Source organism: Schistocerca americana, chromosome 8, assembly GCF_021461395.2.
Source record: "Schistocerca americana isolate TAMUIC-IGC-003095 chromosome 8, iqSchAmer2.1, whole genome shotgun sequence".
NCBI classification, from domain to species: Eukaryota; Metazoa; Arthropoda; class Insecta; order Orthoptera; family Acrididae; genus Schistocerca; species Schistocerca americana.
In genome coordinates, this window is record NC_060126.1 from 304026668 (window position 1) to 304048569 (window position 21902).

The 21902-nt window shown below is 41.7% G+C and overlaps 1 long non-coding RNA gene across 1 annotated transcript; it reads left to right on the forward strand.

Moving 5' to 3' along the window:
• The first annotated feature begins 1036 nt into the window (after positions 1-1036).
• On the forward strand, positions 1037-10653 carry LOC124625763. The gene is made up of 3 exons (XR_006980717.1): positions 1037-1071; positions 2886-3022; positions 10428-10653. It is a non-coding gene; the product is annotated as an uncharacterized LOC124625763 (long non-coding RNA).
• Positions 10654-21902: the final 11249 nt, after the last annotated feature.

Consider the following 21902-nt stretch of genomic DNA (forward strand, 5'->3'; position numbering starts at 1 on the left):
TGTCAAACTTTCGCTGCAGCTACCTCTGTAACAAACTTCCTGGCAGATTAAAAGTGTGTGCCTGACCGAGACTCGATCGGGACCTCTGCCTTTCTCGGGCAAGTGCTCTACCATCTGAGTTACCCAACCACGACTCACGCCTTGTCCTCACGGATTTACTTCTGCCAGTACCTCGTCTCCTACTTTCTAAACTTTACGAAAGCTCTTTTGCGAACCTTGCAGAACTAGCACTCCTGAAAGAAAGGACATTGCGGAGACATGGATTAGCCACGGCCTGGGGGATGTTTCCAGAATGAGATTTTCACTCTGCAAGGTTCGCAGGAGAGCTTCTGTAAAGTTTGGAAAGTAGGAGACGAGGTACTGGCAGAAGTAAAGCTGTGAGGACGGGGCATGAGCAGTGCTTGGATAGCTCAGCTGGTCGAGCACTTGCCCGCGAAAGGCAAAGGTCCCGATTTCGTGTCTCGGTCTGGCACACAGTTTTAATCTGTCAGGAAGTTTCATATCAGCACGCACTCCGCTGCAGAGTGAAATTCTCATTCTACATCTGTAAGTGTTTATTGCATGCAGTGAGATGCGTGGGGTGTAGCAGCAACAATCTCAAAATGTTGCGACTACACAATCTTCTTAGCTATATTATGGAGAGAGTTACTCCTAGTAAGTTTCTGTTCACGCCTCGAATTAAGTTAAATTACTCTTATAGACACAGAAGTGAATGTAATTCCCATTGAATGGATGACAGTTTGGTAAATTATTACAGATTCTGGAACTGTTTTCTCACAACTCAGAGGTCAGTTGACCATAGTAAATACAGGAAAAGCATCGAGATATAGTACTGTGAGACTTTTGATGTGTAAAGTGAACATTTAGTAACTGTTTAGGTCTCTCATCTAAATAAGTTCAATTTTCTGTTGTGAATGATGAATGTACTGGTGCAATTGCGTTGTATGAAACATATTAAAACTACAAAACAATTCCTTTGCGCAGGAGCCATCTCTGCACAGGTGGTATGTCCCAAGGAGTGCCTAGGGCTGGCAGAAGGGCCTCCGGTTGCAGAAGACCAACTGCAGTCTGGTTTGTATATTAGCACTACATATGTCTGAAAAATGTACTAAAAGAAATATTTTTTTAAATTTATTGAGTATTCCAAAAATTATGCGATTTTTATGCTCATATTCTTTTCTATTCTTCGTTGCTATTTTTATACAATTAATAAGTACTGATATTTGTTGGTGCTTGTGGTAGTTTAAAATATCTACTGCTAAGTTTTAAATATATTTTCAAGGTCATATTTTTATGATGAAAAATTACATATGTTACTTTGCTTTTAATCAGCGATTTTATTTTCAAGCGATGAATTTATGTCAATCCTTACAGTTTGAGCACGACTATTAAGTAAATAAAATTTGCAGCACCTTTTAAACGTAAAGAAATGCCCTAGAAAAAAATTTTGACACTAACTTGTGAAACTATATTTGCAAGAAAGTAAAATTCTGACATCAAAGAATACCAAATAGTAAGGCAGACAACACACTTCAGTTACTTATCTTATAGTTGGTAATTATTAGTGTCCGCAAATCGGTCTAAGCTGTTTCGAACAAACACAGCTGCCTCGTGGTATTGATTATAACATGGGTTAAATGGTTATCACAGGTAACAATTAACACCATCAATAGCCGAATAAGTTGCACACTTAACAGGTATTACCTGAGCCCGGTTTGTCGTAATCGTTGCTATGAATTAGTAGATACACTAGTGGAAACTCACCGAACTACAACCAAACTAACTCTTAACGTATCCGCCTCTTACAAGTAAGGCCGTTTGTCGTAAGATATCACTTACAATTTTCGTACAAAAACCCATTTACCCAAAGACGGCACTAACCTTACCTTATCCAGCTGAACCGCAGTGACCAACAAACGTTTTTCCTTATTGCCACATTTCAGTATTTGACAGTAAATAACGTGCAATGCGAAAACACAATGCAGTTCTTATCGTAGACTTCCCAACAAAAGGTAACACTTAAATACGCACACACTTAACGGCGTTTAGAAAACTTCATAAAACACATACAGTGAAACTCAGTGCTCGCTCGGACATGGATATCATTAACTCGAGTTCTCGGTGAATCCAAACAGATACAAACTTGATCGAGTGAGGTTCGCGCGACTCTCTCCGTCGGAGGTTCGCGTCCTCCCTTGGGAATGGGTGTATGTGTAGTCCTTACCGTAACTTATTTTAAATTATATTCAGTAGTGTGTAAGCCTAGGAACCGATAACGTCAGCAATTTGGTCATATAGGAACTTACCACAAATTTCCAAAAAATAGTACATCCTTGCTCAGTCCCGGTTCCTTAACCGTTTAAACAGAACCACAGAGAGATGTGCGTAATTGATTCCCCGTCAGTACACTCTCTCAACTAATCGTGCAATCCCTGATATAGGCTATCAGTACAAGCTATCAGGCTAATTCCGCAAATCCAGAGATCTCAATGCACAATTGATAGTAAAAAACACCAGACAGACAAACTAATGATAACTTATACTCCGGGCAATTTACATGCAGAAAAGAAAGGTAAACGTCCCGAACCACAAATTACACCTCATTGCACTAACATCGTAAGCTAATCAGAACGCACTTTCCTTAATTGACGGAAACGCACCGACGCGCACAAAACTCACAGCAAAAGATGTAGATTTCGGCGTGTTGTTGCCTGCACCAGAAACGAACACTAAAGTAGAGCTGGTAGAATGTAGCTGATTGTAGCTCCTGCTTTCAGCATCCGTAAGTGGATTACCACGTCATCGGGTAGCTGAAAGAAGCGATTGTAAACACTTTTACTTCCAGGAAAATACTCAGCAGTAACTAACTCAACTTTCCTGCACAGGACGCGATGGGAGGGACCTGCCCAGTCAAAGTCTACGAGCGCCACTTCCCGCCTCAGCGACCACAGCAAATAGCAAGCCGATACCCCTGGATAGCAACGTTAGCGAAGAGTATAATCGATGGTTCTCGTTTTTTCAGGTAATTAGTTTAACACTAAGTGCATGTGGTTTTTTTTAGGAGTAGTCTGAACTTTACTTCTTACTCATTGAAGGCGTTGTGTCCCAAACTCGAAGGCAAATTTAAATTCCGTGACGGAAAAAATGTCACAACACCAAGAATAATTAATGTGGAGGACGGTGGAGCTGTTGTGTGATGATGCTCCATATGGGTTCGATTGGAGACAGATGTGATGATAGAGCAGGCTGGGGCAACATGTCGACACTTTGTAGAGCATGTTGAGTGAAAACAACTGTATGTGGGAAATACAGCCTGGAACGCTGTTCATGAATGGCATCACAATAGGTTCAATCTACAGGTTGACGTACAGATTTGCTGTCAGAGTGCGTTGGATAGCCATAAGAGTACTCCATCTGATATATGAAATCGCATCGCAGACCATAACTCTACGTATAGGTCCATTGCGTCTAGAAAGTAGACAGGTTGGCCGCAGGCCCTCAAATGATGTCCCAGTAACCAACACACAGCCGTCACTGGCAAAGAGACAGAGCCTGCTTTCACCAGAAAACACGACAGACTGCCACCGCGCTGTCCAATGGTTTGGGCACAGCGGAATGCACGCTACAAGGCGTCTGGCTCAGAGCTGTCCTTGAAGTAACAGATTTATAACAGCTTTCTATGGCGCTATGATGTCAACCGCTGCTGAAATATGCCCCAGAACTACACGCCGAACGTATGGTCTTCGTAGTGCCACGTAGCCATCCGGAGACCGATCTTCTTGCGACTGTTTAATCTCGTGACGACCGATTTCAGCAGTAGCGCAGAGTGGCTACGTTCCTGCCAAGTCTTTCTACAGTATCGGAGACGGAGCATCCAGCTTCTAGTACTATATTACACGACCTCGTTCAAACCTAGTCACCATAAACGTGTTCTTTACTAACAGCAGCACACCGTGTCCACTATCAAAAGTAACTAGTGCTCACGGCTGCTACAGCGTGTATTTAGAGTAGCTCTGATGTCTCACAACTATTTCTTGGTGTTGCGACTTTTTCCGCCAGTGAAGGCTAGCCGAGGCTCGCACGATGCCGTGTGGTATATTTTGGAAAATGGTACGCCTAATAGTGTCGATACCTATTGCTTTAGAAGGGATACTCATTACAGCTTTTCTAATTTCACGTGCTGTAACGTGGTTTAAGTAGTAAGGATCAGGGTCATTTAGCCTCAATTTTCTTTCAGAAAGTAGTTCTTATTAGCATTTGGTCTGATTAAAGCTGAAAGAACTTGTTCACCTTGTCAGCTGGCTTCTTCTGTCCTTCACCCAAGCTACGGAGATTCCTCCTCGTAATCTAAGCTCTCGTACAGTGCCACCTAAGGTATGCCATATTTTTGCATTGCAGACTTATTGCTTTCCCCGGTTGAGCAATTTTCTGTATCCTTCGTAGCACCAGCTAGCATCATACATGTGGATGAATATTTGACATAACTGAAAGTTTTGTATTATTCGTATATGAGCCATGAACTTATTAATAAGTTTCTGGATCTTTGCTCAGTTGTTGGTTCACTGATTATTTGATGTTACAGCGTTTATGAGCACTACGCTCCAGAGATCAACGGTCGATATGATTAATGTTCCCATAAGCTGCGTGGCCGGCCATAGGTGGCCGATCGGTTCTAGGCGCTACAGTCTGGAACCGCGTGACCGCCACGGTCGCAGGTTCGAATCCTCCCTCGGGCATGGATGTGTGTAATGTCCTTAGGTTAGTTAGGTTTAACTGGTTCTAAGTTCTAGGGGACTGATGACATCAGATGTTTAGTCCCATAGGCTCAGAGCCATTTGAGCCAATACTATTTGAGTAATACAACCCAGTACGTTTTCCTTGTCGGCAAGCGTTTACCAGAGACAAGTGCATTGTCAGGAATGTCTCTGGGGAGCATGATTTCACAGCTTTTATCCTCTATATACGTAAGTGATCGGACAGGCTACAGAGATTTACGTCTTTCTGCTGATGATTCTGTGACGTACGGCAAGGTGTCGACGTTGACTGGCTATAGGACGACGCAAGATGACGTTAACAGAATTTCTAGTTGGTGTGATGAGTTGCAACGTGCTTCAAATTTAGAAAGATATAAGATAATGTGATCGAGTAGGAAAAAAACAATTCCTGTAACTTTAGAATACAGAGTTAGTCGTGTGCTGCATAACACACTCATCGATTCAACATCTAGGCGAAAATTTACAAAGCAATATGAAATGGAACGATGAGGTCAGGTTTTTAGCAGGAAAGGCGAATGATCGACTTCGGTTTATTGGAAGGATTTTGGGTAAATGTAGCTCATTTATAACGGAGGCGGCATATAGAACGCTGGTGCGACCCTTTCTTGTGTACTGCTCATGTGCTTGGGATACTCACCAGGTCGGGTTAAAGGAAAACATCGCAATAATTCAGATTCGTGCTGTTAAATTTGTTACCGGATGGTTCGATCAGCAGGGAAATATACTTTGTGGACTCAAATGAGAACCTCGGAGGGCAGACGGCGCACTTCCCTCGAGGCACCATCCCAGAAATTTAGAGAACTCGGTTTTAAGGCTGACAGCAGAACTATTCTATTGCCGCCATCGTACGTTTCGTGCAAGGACCACGAAGATGAGACAACAGAAGCTGGGTCTCGTGTGGAGGCTTGTAGACAGTAGTTTTGTCCTCGCCCTATTTGCGAGTGCAACAGGGAAAGAAATGACTAGAAGTGATGCTGTGTAAACGAATAAGAGGCTGAACCTTTACTGTGAAATACACTCCTGGAAATTGAAATAAGAACACTGTGAATTCATTGTCCCAGGAAGCGGAAACTTTATTGACACATTCCTGGGGTCAGATACATCACATGATCACACTGACAGAACCACAGGCACATAGACACAGGCAACAGAGCATGCACAATGTCGGCACTAGTACAGTGTATATCCACTTTTCGCAGCAATGCAGGCTGCTATTCTCCCATGGAGACGATCGTAGAGATGCTGGATGTAGTCCTGTGGAACGGCTTGCCATGCCATTTCCACCTGGCGCCTCAGTTGGACCAGCGTTCGTGCTGGACGTGCAGACCGCGTGAGACGACGCTTCATCCAGTCCCAAACATGCTCAATGGGGGACAGATCCGGAGATCTTGCTGGCCAGGGTAGTTGACTTACACCTTCTAGAGCACGTTGGGTGGCATGGGACACATGCGGACGTGCATTGTCCTGTTGGAACAGCAAGTTCCCTTGCCGGTCTAGGAATGGTAGAACGATGGGTTCGATGACGGTTTGGATGTACCGTGCACTATTCAGTGTCCCCTCGACGATCACCAGTGGTGTACGGCCAGTGTAGGAGATCGCTCCCCACACCATGATGCCGGGTGTTGGCCCTGTGTGCCTCGGTCGTATGCAGTCCTGATTGTGGCGCTCACCTGCACGGCGCCAAACACGCATACGACCATCATTGGCACCAAGGCAGAAGCGACTCTCATCGCTGAAGACGACACGTCTCCATTCGTCCCTCCATTCACGCCTGTCGCGACACCACTGGAGGCGGGCTGCACGATGTTGGGGCGTGAGCGGAAGACGGCCTAACGGTGTGCGGGACCGTAACCCAGCTTCATGGAGACGGTTGCGAATGGTCCTCGCCGATACCCCAGGAGCAACAGTGTCCCTAATTTGCCGGGAAGTGGCGGTGCGGTCCCCTACGGCACTGCGTAGGATCCTACGGTCTTGGCGTGCATCCGTGCGTCGCTGCGGTCCGGTCCCAGGTCGACGGGCACGTGCACCTTCCGCCGACCACTGGCGACAACATCGATGTACTGTGGAGACCTCACGCCCCAAGTGTTGAGCAATTCGGCGGTACGTCCACCCGGCCTCCCGCATGCCCACTGTACGCCCTCGCTCAAAGTCCGTCAACTGCACATACGGTTGACGTCCACGCTGTCGCGGCATGCTACCAGTGTTAAAGACTGCGATGGAGCTCCGTATGCCACGGAAAACTGGCTGACACTGACGGCGGCGGTGCACAAATGCTGCGCAGCTAGCGCCATTCGACGGCCAACACCGCGGTTCCTGGTGTGTCCGCTGTGCCGTGCGTGTGATCATTGCTTGTACAGCCCTCTCGCAGTGTCCGGAGCAAGTATGGTGGGTCTGGCACACCGGTGTCAATGTGTTCTTTTTTCCATTTCCAGGAGTGTAATTCTCAAGACTTATTTTGTTTAAACGACTCAGTAAGTGCATATGCTGAAGTGAAACATGAGAAACATTTCTCGCAGAAGTGGTCTATCGCTGCATGTGCTTCATAAATTGGCTATAGTGTCTTCTTTTTTAAAAATCTAGTAGTCACGAAAATGATTACAGCGATGTTTGAAATGCGCACGTGAAACTCTCTTGAATCGATCTTGATCGATGCTGAAAAATATGCAAATCGCGACAGGAATGACTCGAAAAAAAAATTATGTTATAATATGTTATGTATAAAGTGTATCACTAAGATCGTTTATCAGTCTCTAGTTACAATGACTTCCTCGTATTCACAATAAAGTGAATGTAATCGCGTTTGAAAGGCTATTTATAAAGGAATCCTGGAACCGTATCTGTGTAACTCTGACTTCATTTCATTAAGGTAAATGCAGGCACAACACCTAGCTGTGTCAAAAAATGTTGCCCAGGAGACGTAACAATACCGCAGCTCCTGTTGAAGGCCTGAACAAAACTCAGTTAGATTCATATAAGTTTTAGTGCATTGTGAAGGCTGTGATTGTCTTAGACGCTTCTGCAAACGGTATCTGATATAAGCCTGGTTTAGGTCCAGTGTAATTAATATCTCTGACTTATCGTAGCACGAAAACATGAATGGAAGTCTCGTAGTGAAATAGACTGGAGGTTTACTTTGTAATTCAGGTCTCTTTAATCAGCTGCTGGCCAAACCCCGCCTCATCTTTTCAGAACTAAAAATATTAGTCAATATAATGATGACACAAAGTCTAATTATTCCTTCACGTATCAACTAACCGATATTGGCTAAGGTTGTGTCATCCGTGAGGGTAAGAGTCGGTATGACTGTTACCTTTTCTTCACGTTATAACTGACATCAGTTTCGTCGCTCCCAAGTCATCAGTGGGAACGTCAGGAAAGAAATCCAGTAAGTATATGGCCTTCTCGATTGACAAGTGATCGATCTCGACGTCTTCCTTGCCCCCAACGGAATTACCAATGGTATCGTAAGCTCACAAAATTTGCATGTTTGTGCTTTGTAAAGCTACCCTCTGGCTCGAATGTTTTATCAAATAACAGCCCAAAGTTTGCAATACTGCTAAATTACTTCCCCCTCTCACGCGGAATTTGAAGTTAAATAGTGGTATTTAATCGGAGTCGCTTAGTAATAACATCTCGTCCGAATTTTCCATCTTACATGTACCCACATCTGAAACCAATGACGGAATTTTTCAAGTTGAATCGCTATTCCGGTAACAATTCCCGCTGACTAAGGAAATTTAACTGCGTGAGTTAAAGCATACACAGTTTTTTTTCGCATATAACGCAAATGAAGGGAACAGTAGCAGTAAATCCTGCTGTCCTACTGCACATGTCAGACATAATAATTAAAACAGTTTCCGTTCCGTGCAGCTAGTCACTAAGACATTGCACATTTTCCCTTACGTACCAGCTGGCAAACTCACTTAACATGGTTGGTACTCACTCACCCGAAACATTTCGGCACTAATTCTATTCTCATTACCGCCCTTACCCAATGTTGTCTCTACCTACAGCTTATTAAACTCGATTCTATCTTGTTCATCAACAGCACCACGAAAGCAAAAAGTTAAAAAAAAGTACAGATAATCTTGGCTGTTGTGGACTTTTACTAACAGCCTACATTTTAAATAGATGACGTTTAACTAGCGTTCAGAAGTTGTAGCAAGTCGTATGGACTACTAGTATACTACTACAACTACATTTATCACTACAACTTAAATTTCTGAATTAACTTTAAATGATAAAAGTTTAAAAGTACTGTAGAATATGGCACAAGCATTCTTGGGAACCAGCATACATTTCTTTCAAAATTTTTAAATATGAAGTACATGACTAGATTATAGTACTTACGAGAGATGGGTGTAAAGTACACCTTCCCCGTTGGTGCCGGAGGAATTTAGTTGTAGGGAGGACGGTTCCAGTTCTTCGAAGAATGAAAGTAATGTCAACTTGTCTACAAACGTCATTTCAGTAACAGACACGGCTGTAGTCATACATTCCCCGCCCGACGTCGGCAGCATGCCGGTTGATACAACACTTCATTTAAACTTCCGACATAGTAACATTCCTACTTATTTTTAATTCTGAACTCAGTTTTACTTTTCTCGAAGCATTAAACGTAACAGCTCTGAGGCAGACACGGTGAAACAGACCACTTCAAATAGAACGCCGGCCACGCATCTTAAACATAGAATTAATAGAATGTAAAGCTATTATAAAATATAAGGCACATAGTGTTCTCAACCACACTCCGCTGCCACTACAGAACTCAACCAAGGAGAGTGGTAGTAGTGGTAGTACTGAGTTGGTTATATATATATATATATATATATATATATATATATATATATATATGTGTGTGTGTGTGTGTGTGTGTGTGGGGGTGTGTGTGTCTGTGTGTGTTTGGTTTCGCTATATTTATTAAAATCCACTGCTTGGTATAAAAACAACCTCGCAGTCATTCAACTCCTCAATAAGGTAAGCTTCAGAGACGGTAAACAGGAAAAGAAATCACACAATAAGCTTTTGAACATCATAATAAATTAAAATCCGACACCACTGGAACGGTACCATGTCCATCGCGGCATAATTCTTGACGTTTCCACAATGTAAATCATGAATCTTTGCCTATTGTCAGTTTGAAATACTTAATTGTTAACTCTTCACCCACGACGATAATACAACACTTACTTGAACCGTAATAGTTTTTCTGTGATGCCTCCTCGACACATAGACTTTCTGTTGTGTCAAACTAAGAAGAGATATTAAAAGACTATGCCTTGGTCAAAAACGTTTACTGATATATGCCGCCTTTCGCAATTGAAAGCTATGCAGTATTCATACACTTTGCCAACAACGATGGGTGAGAACGTAGTAAAACAACCCCATTTATAAAATACTGATTGACATTTGTGCACGATGAGTGTACAGACGGTCTGTTGCTGTTCCTATCTCTCTGCTATAGACGTGCACAGCAACAAAATAGCTAAGGAGACACTTCCTGCAAACGTAACATACAGGTCCTTGTGTATTCTCTGCAATTCTTATGCTACATTCGTTGATATAAGAAGTTAATTGTGGAACGTGATGATGGCTCGAGATATGATAGAAACAAAGTAATAACCAAGTTCTTTTTCTTGTCCTCCTCTCTAGCGTCCACGGCTTCATCCATCTAGGGGCTAAACCACGACGCAAGAAGGTGGATGAGCTCTTACAAACCAACAACCTCACTGACGTACAACGGCTACTGACAATTCCAGGCCGGTTGCTGTTCACCACCGTAGTAATGATAACATCTTCACTAATAAATGCCGACTATTTGCTACGATATCTGTCGCTCTTTCAATAATACGAGTAATAACAGCACCATATGCAGAAATAACTCGCACGAATATTAAATTCCTCAATTCTATTGGAAATAAACTACTTCTTTTCCTCATGATGATTTGATTTATTTTGTCAATTCATCCCAAAACTTCAGTCTCAATAAATAAGCTCTTCCTTTCACATTTTTCCTAACTGCCTACAACAAAATATCCTCGTTTCCACACTAGTTCAGTCATAAACGACTGATCCTTGCTTTGTGCAATACGAAGTTAACAAAATAGAAGTTATGACTGTAATTAACAATAACACTGGTCAATCATTACTAAGGTATTAAAAATTGTAATGACACACATAGATACCTGCATTTCACCCAGTACAACTAAAGAAGCAGCGAAGTGCCACAGAAACAGTACAACTAAAGAAGCAGCGAAGTGCCACAGAAAGAATACGACCGTTTGATGAAAGATATTATCCAGCAACAAAATACAAACTTACATGAAAAAGAATTCGTTAGAAAAGAGAAAATTTTGTTTACGATGAATATACACACCAAGGGCATTAGTTATAGGGTCGTAAATGGTAGGAGAACCAAAATAATGCCAATCAGAGAGTTCAGATAGAAAAATGCAACTAGAACGCCATCTGAAATCACTATTTCGTAAACAGCAGCACACCTTGCCTTGTTAATTCGCTTAAAGTTCTATTTCAGTTGATAGATCGCAATTTCACTCATGGGACCGTCTCCTCAAACTAAATACATAGGGTTTTCTATCAAACCTAAGCCCCAGTTTGGTACTAGGTCAGTTTGGGGAACCATGTAACCCTGACTGCTGCTATTATCGGAAATAATCAGAATGACGGTATACAATTAATAGTAGCTATTAGCAACGGATGATCCAGTCTCTGACGACGCCCTAATTCGCACTCTATCTCTCTTCTGTCCTCTGAAACCCTACTCCTTTCTCATATTTTCATAAAGTCAGAAACGTCCTCATAACAAATCTGAAATACAAATCGTCAAGTAGGAAGGTATTTACTGTATTGTACTGTAAAAATCATCCGACATTACGGTAAACAACATTGTCAACAAAGTATATGAGATAGGATATTTGGCGATTTGGGAGAAGAAGATATTGCAGGTCTTGTAAATAAAACCGTTTTAAATCCAAACTACACTGCAAGGCCAGCTTATGTAAGAGAGTCGCTAGAAGCTGCACCATAATGACACTCGGCGCCCAATCTCATGGCAAAACCACTTGGACTCCGATACCTTTTGAGGAAGGTCTGAAGCAGACACACACAACCTGCACACTCTCCATGCCTATGTTTATCAGGCGAATACAGCATTCACTATTGAAGGTACCTGGCGACTTAGCAGAAGATTTTATTCAGTGCATTCATTCTGGGATTAACACATTCATGCTAGGACTCGATTTACAAATTTTAACATCTCGCTTGCCAGACTCAGACCTGTGGTGTTGCTGTCACCTGTGGGAGCCACACGGCATGGCCCAAAGGTGAGTAAATTGTGTATATCATGGTGTTGCATGTGAACTAATAAATTCACCTTGGTTCTTTGAACGTTAGTACTGCTTTTATATATGTATAATAAAAATGGGGGTCCCTATTCAAAAAAACACAGTTGATATCGTTTGACCTATGGCAGCGCCACCTAGCGGGCCAACCATAGCTCCATCTCGTTTCCCACTTCAAGCTAGGCGAGCTTCGTTCTTTGTGGTTTTAAGGACCACCCTTATATATATATATATATATATATATATATATATATATATATATATATGTGTGTGTGTGTGTGTGTGTGTATGTATGTATAATGTATTGTGCTGGTGCTCTGAGTACACACTCGAGAATGTACATAAGGTTTGTGCCCTGCTTTGTCACCTGCTCTTAGCCAGCAAATTCTATAGTTTTTTGTGTGACATATTTCCCATGCTAATTCTGAATTTGGTCAACAGTGGTTATAGTTTTTTTGGAATGACATTTTAAAGAACTGTTCCACTTCTAACATGGGCATTAGTCTCTGAAAGTTGCCACTAACATTTTTCAGAGGGCGATATGAAAATACTTTATTCCATATCGTCTTACAAGTGACCAAGATGGTATTCAGTAATACATTAGAAATTCCGCAAGAGCTGCGGTCGTTGACTGGTCGAGACACGCATCTGCTAGCTGCAGTGTCTCCTGAACGGATGTTCGCCAGTATCTGAGTGAACAGGGGACGAGCATGTCTAATTCTGGACAAACAAAGTATCAATTCATCGCTACAGGTAGCAGGCTATACTGGACAGACTAACCTGACCAGTTTGCAAAATGCCGCTAGATGGTACTTGGGCGTGGCTGGTAAGTTGTGAAACCAAACATACTCGTTCATTTCTATGGCTCTGAAATAGCAGATTTGGGTTAGCCAAGACAGTGGCTGTATTCATTTCACTATTTGTTTCTTTACATTTGCTAGATAATACAGGAGAGGTTTCCAAGAACTGAAAGCTTTCTAGCTGGCTGCACGAGATATCAGTCCTGTCAAGAGGATTGGCCACCATAAAAATGTTAATCCCTGTGAGAGGCGCGGCCTAAGGTGGGCAGATAGGCATTCATGACCACTCTAACAACCCAACCCCTCTTTCTCCCTCCGCCGGCTGACCAGGAAGCACTTTTTTTGTCGTAAGAATCATAGAATTCTCCGCAGAAGCCATTTAGTCATATAAGAGACCACTAGCCGGGTGTGGTTTCCCTCATGCCGCCTAAATTTTCAATACAACGTCTCATAATAACGTCCGGTTTAAACATAGAGAATGTAGATTTGTGGCTCGGTCATGCTATTAATTTCTGGCATGCCCACACGTTTTCGTTCTTTCCACTTGCGGAACATTGGACAGGCCCTTTTGAGAATTGTACCATGTAGTAGGGGAGTTCTTCTGCCTTCCTCAACACCTAACAGCTCTATTGGGTCAAAAAAGAGAAAAATCTACAAGAATAGGAGATCGTTTAACACCTTCATTAGGCTTTTTCTGGTCGGCATTTGCAATCTTCGTCACCATTGTCCAACGAATTTCTTCTCTGGCGAAATGCAGCGAAGATCCAAAGAGAAGCAAAAGGAGATCACCTGTACATTTCAGCAGAGTAATGAATTCGCTCTAGGTTGCTGCAGAGTTGTCACTTCACTTCAGGTTTCTGCAGAGTTGCAGCTTCAGGCTAGGACAGGAGAGGTAACTGATGATCTGAACCTTGCTGCCGTTGGAAGGATTTCAGCACTTGATCTTTAAGTACAAATGGGCTGCTGAATCTGACACTCGAGTTGTTGGTGCTGTCTTCCGATTTTTTCGCTCTTTCCCCGCCTGGTAAGACGAATCTCCGTTGCCCGCTAGGTCGCCTTTCAGACGCGAAGTTCATTCAGTTCCTTCAGCAGACTAGTGCGGATTTTAAGGTCACGAATCAAGCTTGTTGCCCTCGCTGCGCGTTTTGGCAAACGTATGGTGTTCACTCCTAAGTTTCTGTGTGCTTCCTACATTTAACTATTCAACTTACGTGGTCACTGGTCTTATCGGCAAATTATTAACGTAACTGTGTTTCATCCTCCCCACCCATATGTACCAAGATTATACTTCAGAGCTATAATCTCTCGTCCGATTGTCAATAGTTTCTTTTAATACACTGAGGTGGCGAAGATCATGAATTAGCTATATGCACGTATACAAATGGCAGTAGTATCGCGTACACATGGAATAAAAGGGCACTACGTTGGCAGAGTTGTCATTTGTACTTTGGCGATTCATTTGAATAGCTTTCTGACGTTATGATGGTCGCACAACAAGAGTTAACAGACTTTCAACGCGCAGTGGTGGTAGGAACTAGACACATGGGATATTCCGTTTCGGAAATCGTTCTGGAACTCAATATTCCGTGATGCATAGTGTCAAAAATTGGTCAAAAGGGCATCTTGTGACTAATGCGCTTTTGACATATTTATTATTTTATAAATGAAATATAAGTACGGCCAGTCTTTCACGGTAATTCCATACTCTTAATTTGTATCATACGTTTTTAGTCACAATTCTAAGACCATGTTACAGACCATTCTTTGGTTTAACTTCTGTGAAAGACACTCCTGGCAGTGTCGAAACCCGATTAATTCGTTAAAAATTAGTGACCGAGGGCTGTTTTCTTTTAATTGCATTTTTAACTCTTTGGTCTCTATAACCGACGTATCTCCGTCCACTGGCTTCAAAGTTATAACAATGTGAGATAATTTTCAAAGAGTGGAGAAGATATTACAAATATTTTCTATCCTTTGGACTTACGCTATACCAGAAACTGCTTCTGTCATGAAAGAGGAAGCTTTAAATTATATGGAGTCATGAATTGCTCGACATGAAAAAATACTGCTATGGAAGTTACTCCACTTGTTCATATTAAGGACGTGACAATTATAAATTCATGTTCGCATGTGTGTTGCTATGTGCTTTGGCAAGCTTCCTCGCCATTATCCCATCCCTTGAAATACGACATGTAACCATATTTCGGATGTAGGAAATCCTAGCAGTGGGAACTAGCCTGTTGTAGTTTGTAAAATAACCAAGACAGTCGTAACTACTTATTTGTCCTGTGTGAAAATGGCAAAGGTTTTGATTTTATATGGGGAAAACACATCAATTTACACGTAAGAAACTAGTCTACATGTCATCTATATCTACATCTACATCCATACTCCACAAGCCACCTCACGGTGTGTGGCGTGGACTGGACGGTTTTTTAGGTTAGAAGGCCTCGGGAAAGTACGGGGTGGGCTGCAATCTCAAAGGCTGCATGGCAAATACAGGACGTGCTTGGATCAAAGAACAGTCGGAATTGTAGTTGCAAATTGTTGTAGTTGTGGTGGGAAAGTCCCTGAGCTTCAAGCGCTAATAGAAAGCACAGAAGCTGAAATCGTTATAGGTACAGAAAGCTGGCTATAGCCTGAAATAAGTTCTGCGGAAATTTTTACGAAGTCTCAGACGGTGTTTAGGATAGATAGATTAGGCACAATTGGTGGTGGAGTGTTTGTGTCTGTCAGTAGTGGTTTGTCTTGTAGTGAAGTCGAAGTAGGAACTCTGTGCGAAATGATATGGGTGAAGGTTATACTTAACAGTCGAACTAAGTTAATAATAGGCTCCTTCTACCGTCCCCCAGACTCCGATGATATAGTTGCTGAACAGTCCAGAGAAAATTTGAGTCTCTTAACAAACAGATACCCCACTCATACGGTTATAGTTGGTGGGGACTTCAAACTTCCTTCGATATGTTGGCAAAAATACTTGTTCAAAACCGGTGGTAGGCAGAAAACATCTTCCGAGAGTGTCCTAAATGCTTTCTCCGATAATTATTTCGACCAGTTAGTCCACGAACCCACGCGAATTGTAAATGGTTGCGAAAACACACTTGACCTCTTAGCCACAAACAATCCAGAGCTAATAGAGAGCATCATGACTGATACAGGGATTAGTGATCACCCGTTTCTTCCAAATCCACCAGAAAGAAAGGCAAAATAATTTTATTTAAAAAAGCGGATAAAGTGTCACTAGAAGCCTTCCTAAGAGACAATCTCCATTCCTTCCGAACTGACTATGCAAATGTAGACGAGATATGGCTCAAATTCAAAGATATAGTAGCAACAGCAATTGAGAGATTCATACCTCATAAATTGGTAAGAGATGGAACTGATCCCCCATGGTGCACAAAACAGGTACGAACGCTGTTGCAGAGGCAACGGAAAAAGCATGCGAAGTTTAGAAGAACGCGAAATCCCGAAGGTCTGCTAAAATTTACAGACGCGCGAAATTTGGCACGGACTTCAATGCGAGATGCCTTTAATAGGTTCCACAACGAAACATTGTCTCGAAATTTGGTAGGAAATCCGAAGAAATTCCTGGTCGCATGTAAAGTACACAAGCGGCAAGACGCAGTCAATACCTTCGCTGCGCAGTGCCGATGGTACTGTTACCGACGTCTGTGCCGCTAAAGCGGAGTTATTGAACGAAGTTTTCCGAAATTCCTTCACCAGGGAAGACGAATGGAATATTCCAGAATTTGAAACACGAACAGCTGCTAGCATGAGTTTTTTAGAAGTAGATACCTTAGGGGTTGCGAAGCAACTCAAATCGCTTGGTATGGGCAAGTCTTCAGGTCGTGATTGTATACCGATTAGGTTCATTTCAGATTACGCTGATACAATAGTTCCCTACTTAGCAATCATATACAACCGCTCGCTCACCGATAGATCTGTACCTGCAAATTTGAAAACTGCGCAGGTCGCACCAGTGTTTAAGAAGGGTAGTAGGAGTAATCCATCGAACTACAGAACTATATCATTGACGTCGGTTTGCAGTGGGGTTTTGGAGCATATACTGCATTCAAACATTATGAATCACCTCCAAGGGAACGATCTATTGATACGTAATCAGCATGGTTTCAGAAATCATCGTTCTTGTGCAACGCAGCTAGCTCTTTATTCTCACGAAGTAATGGCCGCTATCGACAGGGGATCTCTAGTTGATTCCGTATTTCTAGATTTCCGGAAAGCTTTTGACACCGTTCCTCACAAGCGACTTCTAATCAAGCTGCGGGCCTATGGGGTATCGTCTCAGTTGTGCGACTGGATTCGTGATTTCCTGTCAGAGAGGTCGCAGTTCGTAGTAATAGACGGCAAATAATCGAGTAAAACTGAAGTGATATCAAGTGTTCCCCAGGAAAGCGTCCTGAGACCTCTGCTGTTCCTGATCTATATAAACGACCTGGGTGACAATCTGAGCAGTTCTCTTAGGTTGTTCGCAGATGATGCTGTAATATACCGTCTAGTAAGGTCATCCGAAGACCAGTATCAGTTGCAAAGCGATTTAGAAAAGATTGCTGTATGGTGTGGCAGGTGGCAGTTGATGCTAAATAACGAAAAGTGGGAGGTGATCCACATGAGTTCCAAAAGAAATCCGCTGGAATTCGATTACTCGATAAATAGTACAATTCTCAAGACTGTCAATTCAACTAAATTCCTGGGTGTAAAAATTACGAGCAACTTCAGTTGGAAAGACCACATAGGTAATATTGTGGGGAAGGAGAGCCAAAGGTTGCGTTTCATTGGCAGGACACTTAGAAGATGCTACAAGTCCACTAAAGAGACAGCTTACACTACACTCGTTCGTCCTCTGATAGAATACTGCTGCGCGGTGTGGGATCCTTACCAGGTGGGATTGACGGAGGACATCGAAAGGGCGCAAAAAAGGCCAGCCCGTTTTGTATTATCACGTAATAGGGGAGAGAGTGTGGCAGATATGATACGCGACTTGGGATGGAAGTCATTAAAGCAATGACGTTTTTCGTCTTGGCGAGATCTATTTACGAAATTTCAGTCACCAACTTTCTCTTCTGAATGCGAAAATATTTTGTTGAGCCCAACCTACATAGGTAGAAATGATCATCAAAAAAAATAAGCTGTTCGGGAGAGGAATGGCAGGGAGATAGTATGATTGTGGTTCGATGAATCCTCTGCCAAGCACTTAAATGTAAATTGCAGAGTAATCACGTAGATGTACATGTAGATGTAGATGTACCTACACAAAGCTAGCAACAAACTCTCGGACCCCTGATACCCAGAATCAGTGATGTTTTTCGTTCCAAAGATTGACAAACAGGCTGTTAAGCAGGAAGACATATTTTGGCTCTTCAGTGTCTGTATAAGTTTTATGACTATAACGAATTCGCATTTACAAACAAATCATAAAGCTAATATGTATATTATTCTGCTTACAATGTAATGACATTGATGTCTGTATATGTATTGCGCTAGAAAATAAACTTTCTACTGTAGTAGCAATAAAACGTATGTGTGGATGATCAAATGTGAAACTTAAGCAAGTACACCAAAGAACGAAACTCTTCTTTAATAACCATTGACATGACAGTCTGAAGGCCCTGTTCGCAGTTTTTCTTTGGTTTTCAGCTAAACATGATCCAAAGACGGTGTAAGAGAGAAAATATTAATCCAAGGTTAAAAATAGCCCTACCTCTGGCAGCACATCTTGCGTAAAAGTACACTTATTTGTAAGAACGCTACATTGAAAGATGTGCCTCAACCACAGCTAGATGTAATAAAAAATTTATATATACACTTTTTTCTCAGACTCAAATATGGACTGCACTCATGTATATTCACTAGATTGTAATCCGACGAACAAACAACTTGAACTTCTGTGGCCCGTATTCCATCCTACTTGTTATGTAATCAAAGACAACACAATACTATATCTATTGTATGTAAGAGAAGTTTTTGGCTGAACATATAAACAGATATAAATAGAAGGCTACAGAATGTCAAAAGTACTGTTAACAGTGTAATATTTCCATACAAAAAAAATTGACATACTTATTCGCTTTCTTATAACTCTGTAATAACTGGCTGAATTCAGGCGAGGTTTCGTAGGCTGCATGTTTATCGACGTAATTGTCCACTTTTTTTTATAACAGCTCATAAATGTATCGGACGCTCTTTAGAACACTCATCTTGTTCCTACGTCTTGAGCCTAGCAGACTGAAGTGATTTGGGGGAGGGAACCAAACAGCTAGGTCATCGGACCCATCAGAGTAGGGAAGGATGGGGAAAGATGTCGGCCGTACCCTTTCGTAGGAACCTACCCTGCATTGGCCTGAGGCGATTTAGGGAAATCACGGAACATCGGAAGGAAGATGGCCGAGAGCGGTTTTGAACCGACGTCGTCGCGAGTGCAAGTCCATTGTGCCAACCACTGCGCCACCTTACTCAGTGACTAAAGTGAGACCAGTACGTACTCGCGCCATTGACGTCTTGTTGTATGTAATAAATACGCAACCATGATACTAGAACTATTTAAATATTACGCCTTTTCTTATTTAAGATTTGTGTTTCTGACACCAATAACCTTAGGAACTTTGGTTTTTTTCAAGCTTTTTTTCTGAAATGTTTCGTGATTTATCTGCCGGTCGAATGATCGAGCAAGTGGGTGTTCTATTGTAATTTATTCCACTATTAAAATCGAACCTTCTTCTTTGCTGACGTTATCCTTTGAATAAAGTTGCGATTCTGAATCTCTGCTTATACATTTTCTTTTATCATCCCCGTCATTAGATATTTCACGTAATGAAGATCAGTATTTTTCAATATTCCGTAGTATTCATGACAAGTCACTTAATAAGGTTACTTAAACTTAATACAATTCATCAATTTTAGTGAACTACATATTTTTGTCGAGATCGTTCAGTGCGTTGTTCGTGACTCTCCATTTGGTGAAACTGCCATTATCACCTTTGTACATAAACCATGTCGTCTCGATACTGTGTATTATGTAAACTTTCTAATATAATTTCCGAAATTAGAATAATTATACAAAAATGGTTCAAATGGCTCTGAGCACTATGGGACTCAACATCTGTGGTCGTAAGTCCCCTAGAACTTACAACTACTTAAACCTAACTAACCTAAGGACATCACACACATCCATGCCCGAGGCAGGATTCGAACCTGCGATCGTAGCAGCTGCGCGTTTTCTGACTGAGCGCCTAGAACCGCTTGACCACCGCGGCCGGTTAGAATAATTATACACAAATTCAAAACTGGTTGCAGCTTTTCCCTGAAGCATACCCAGTTGCACAAATTTTCAACGACCACACAATTATATTGTTTACTCAGACTTGTGATGCATTGTTATTTAGACATCAGGTATGCTAGAAATAGCAATGTTGGTAAAGGATTTTTGTATATAACGTATTTTTCACCTAGTAAAGATTTTAGTTCATTCTTAATTAGCTTTGCAATGCAGGTCGTTAACAAGTCACTGTTGGACATAATATGCCACTTAGAGCAACGTCATGATACCTACAGAACCTATATAAATACAAAACTTCGTGTTAAACATCTTGCTGGCGCTGAAAGGGTTGCGTATTGTTTGCGTTTCTCTACATTTCTAAAAGTGAACGTATTTCATTCAATTTCTCCTCATTTCACAGCAGACAAGAAAATATTGCTGTTAATCTTTGCTGATTGACAACACTCTTCTATTAAAGAAGAGTATAGGGGCTTGTTTCTTATCTGACAGGAGCATTTATCAGCTGGTAAGTTATAAGGCATTTTAATAGTAAGAACGACTTAACAGACTTTTTATAGTGTAACAGGCGTTAGATGTTATGTTTGATGATTACAGTTAGTAGAGCCTCATAAACCATCATGTTCACTACATATCCATCTGACGCACATCTTCTGGAGATAAGTGTTCCTAGGTTCGCATTTATCGAAAAATGCAATATTTTTGTCATCAGCTCCCTCAAAAGTTAAACTTTTCAGAACAGCAGAATGCATAATAAAATACTAAAACATGTAAAACATTTCATTATAGCTGTAAGAGAACTGCACTACCTAGACATAAACTTCTTTACCGTTCCGGTGTGGAGTAGTATTCTGTGGGCGGCTGGCACTGTGATGATACGTGTTGCTTGAAGTTCAGTGGTATGGAAATTTTTTATCTGGATGAAAAACCGGGCTTGTCGTGATTGCGGAGGAGATATATTAATGCGGGAAGAAGGAATTTACTGTCCTGGATTACGAGATATAATTAGGTCATGGAAATGCCAATCAAACACGCAAAGTCCACATCAACATTGTAACAGTCTACGTAAGTTCGACGATCTTTTGTAAAGTACTTCACCTGGATGACAGGTTTTCGTTCAAGTTAAGGACTTTGAAACCTGAATATGTTGCAGAGAGCTACAATTTTGAATAGGCTTCGTTACACCTCATTTTCCTAAATTTACCTTGGTTGTTATTTAAAGTCTGGCATCATAACGTAATGTTGCTTCACAAACATCGATTTCAGCAATTGCAGTGGGCTGATAGATTTATTATTTCCATGGTTGTGTATGTACTGCTATCATTATTGTTTAGTGCATGATTAGTAATGTAGTGACAAGAATGGGTTTGACTGGGTTCTTTAAATTGTTATCGTAGCATCATGCTATGCGTCTAGGACACAGCAATTGATGAAGGAACAGTATTACTTAGCCTATGAGTGGCCAGTGCTACATCTGATAGATGAGTAGCATGAGTAGCAGTCTAACAAATGTCACACACCCACACACACACACACACACGCACGCACACACACACGCACACACACACACACACACACACACACACACACACACACACACGCACACTTATGTGTGTGTATATATATATATATATATATATATATATATATATATATATATATATATATATATATA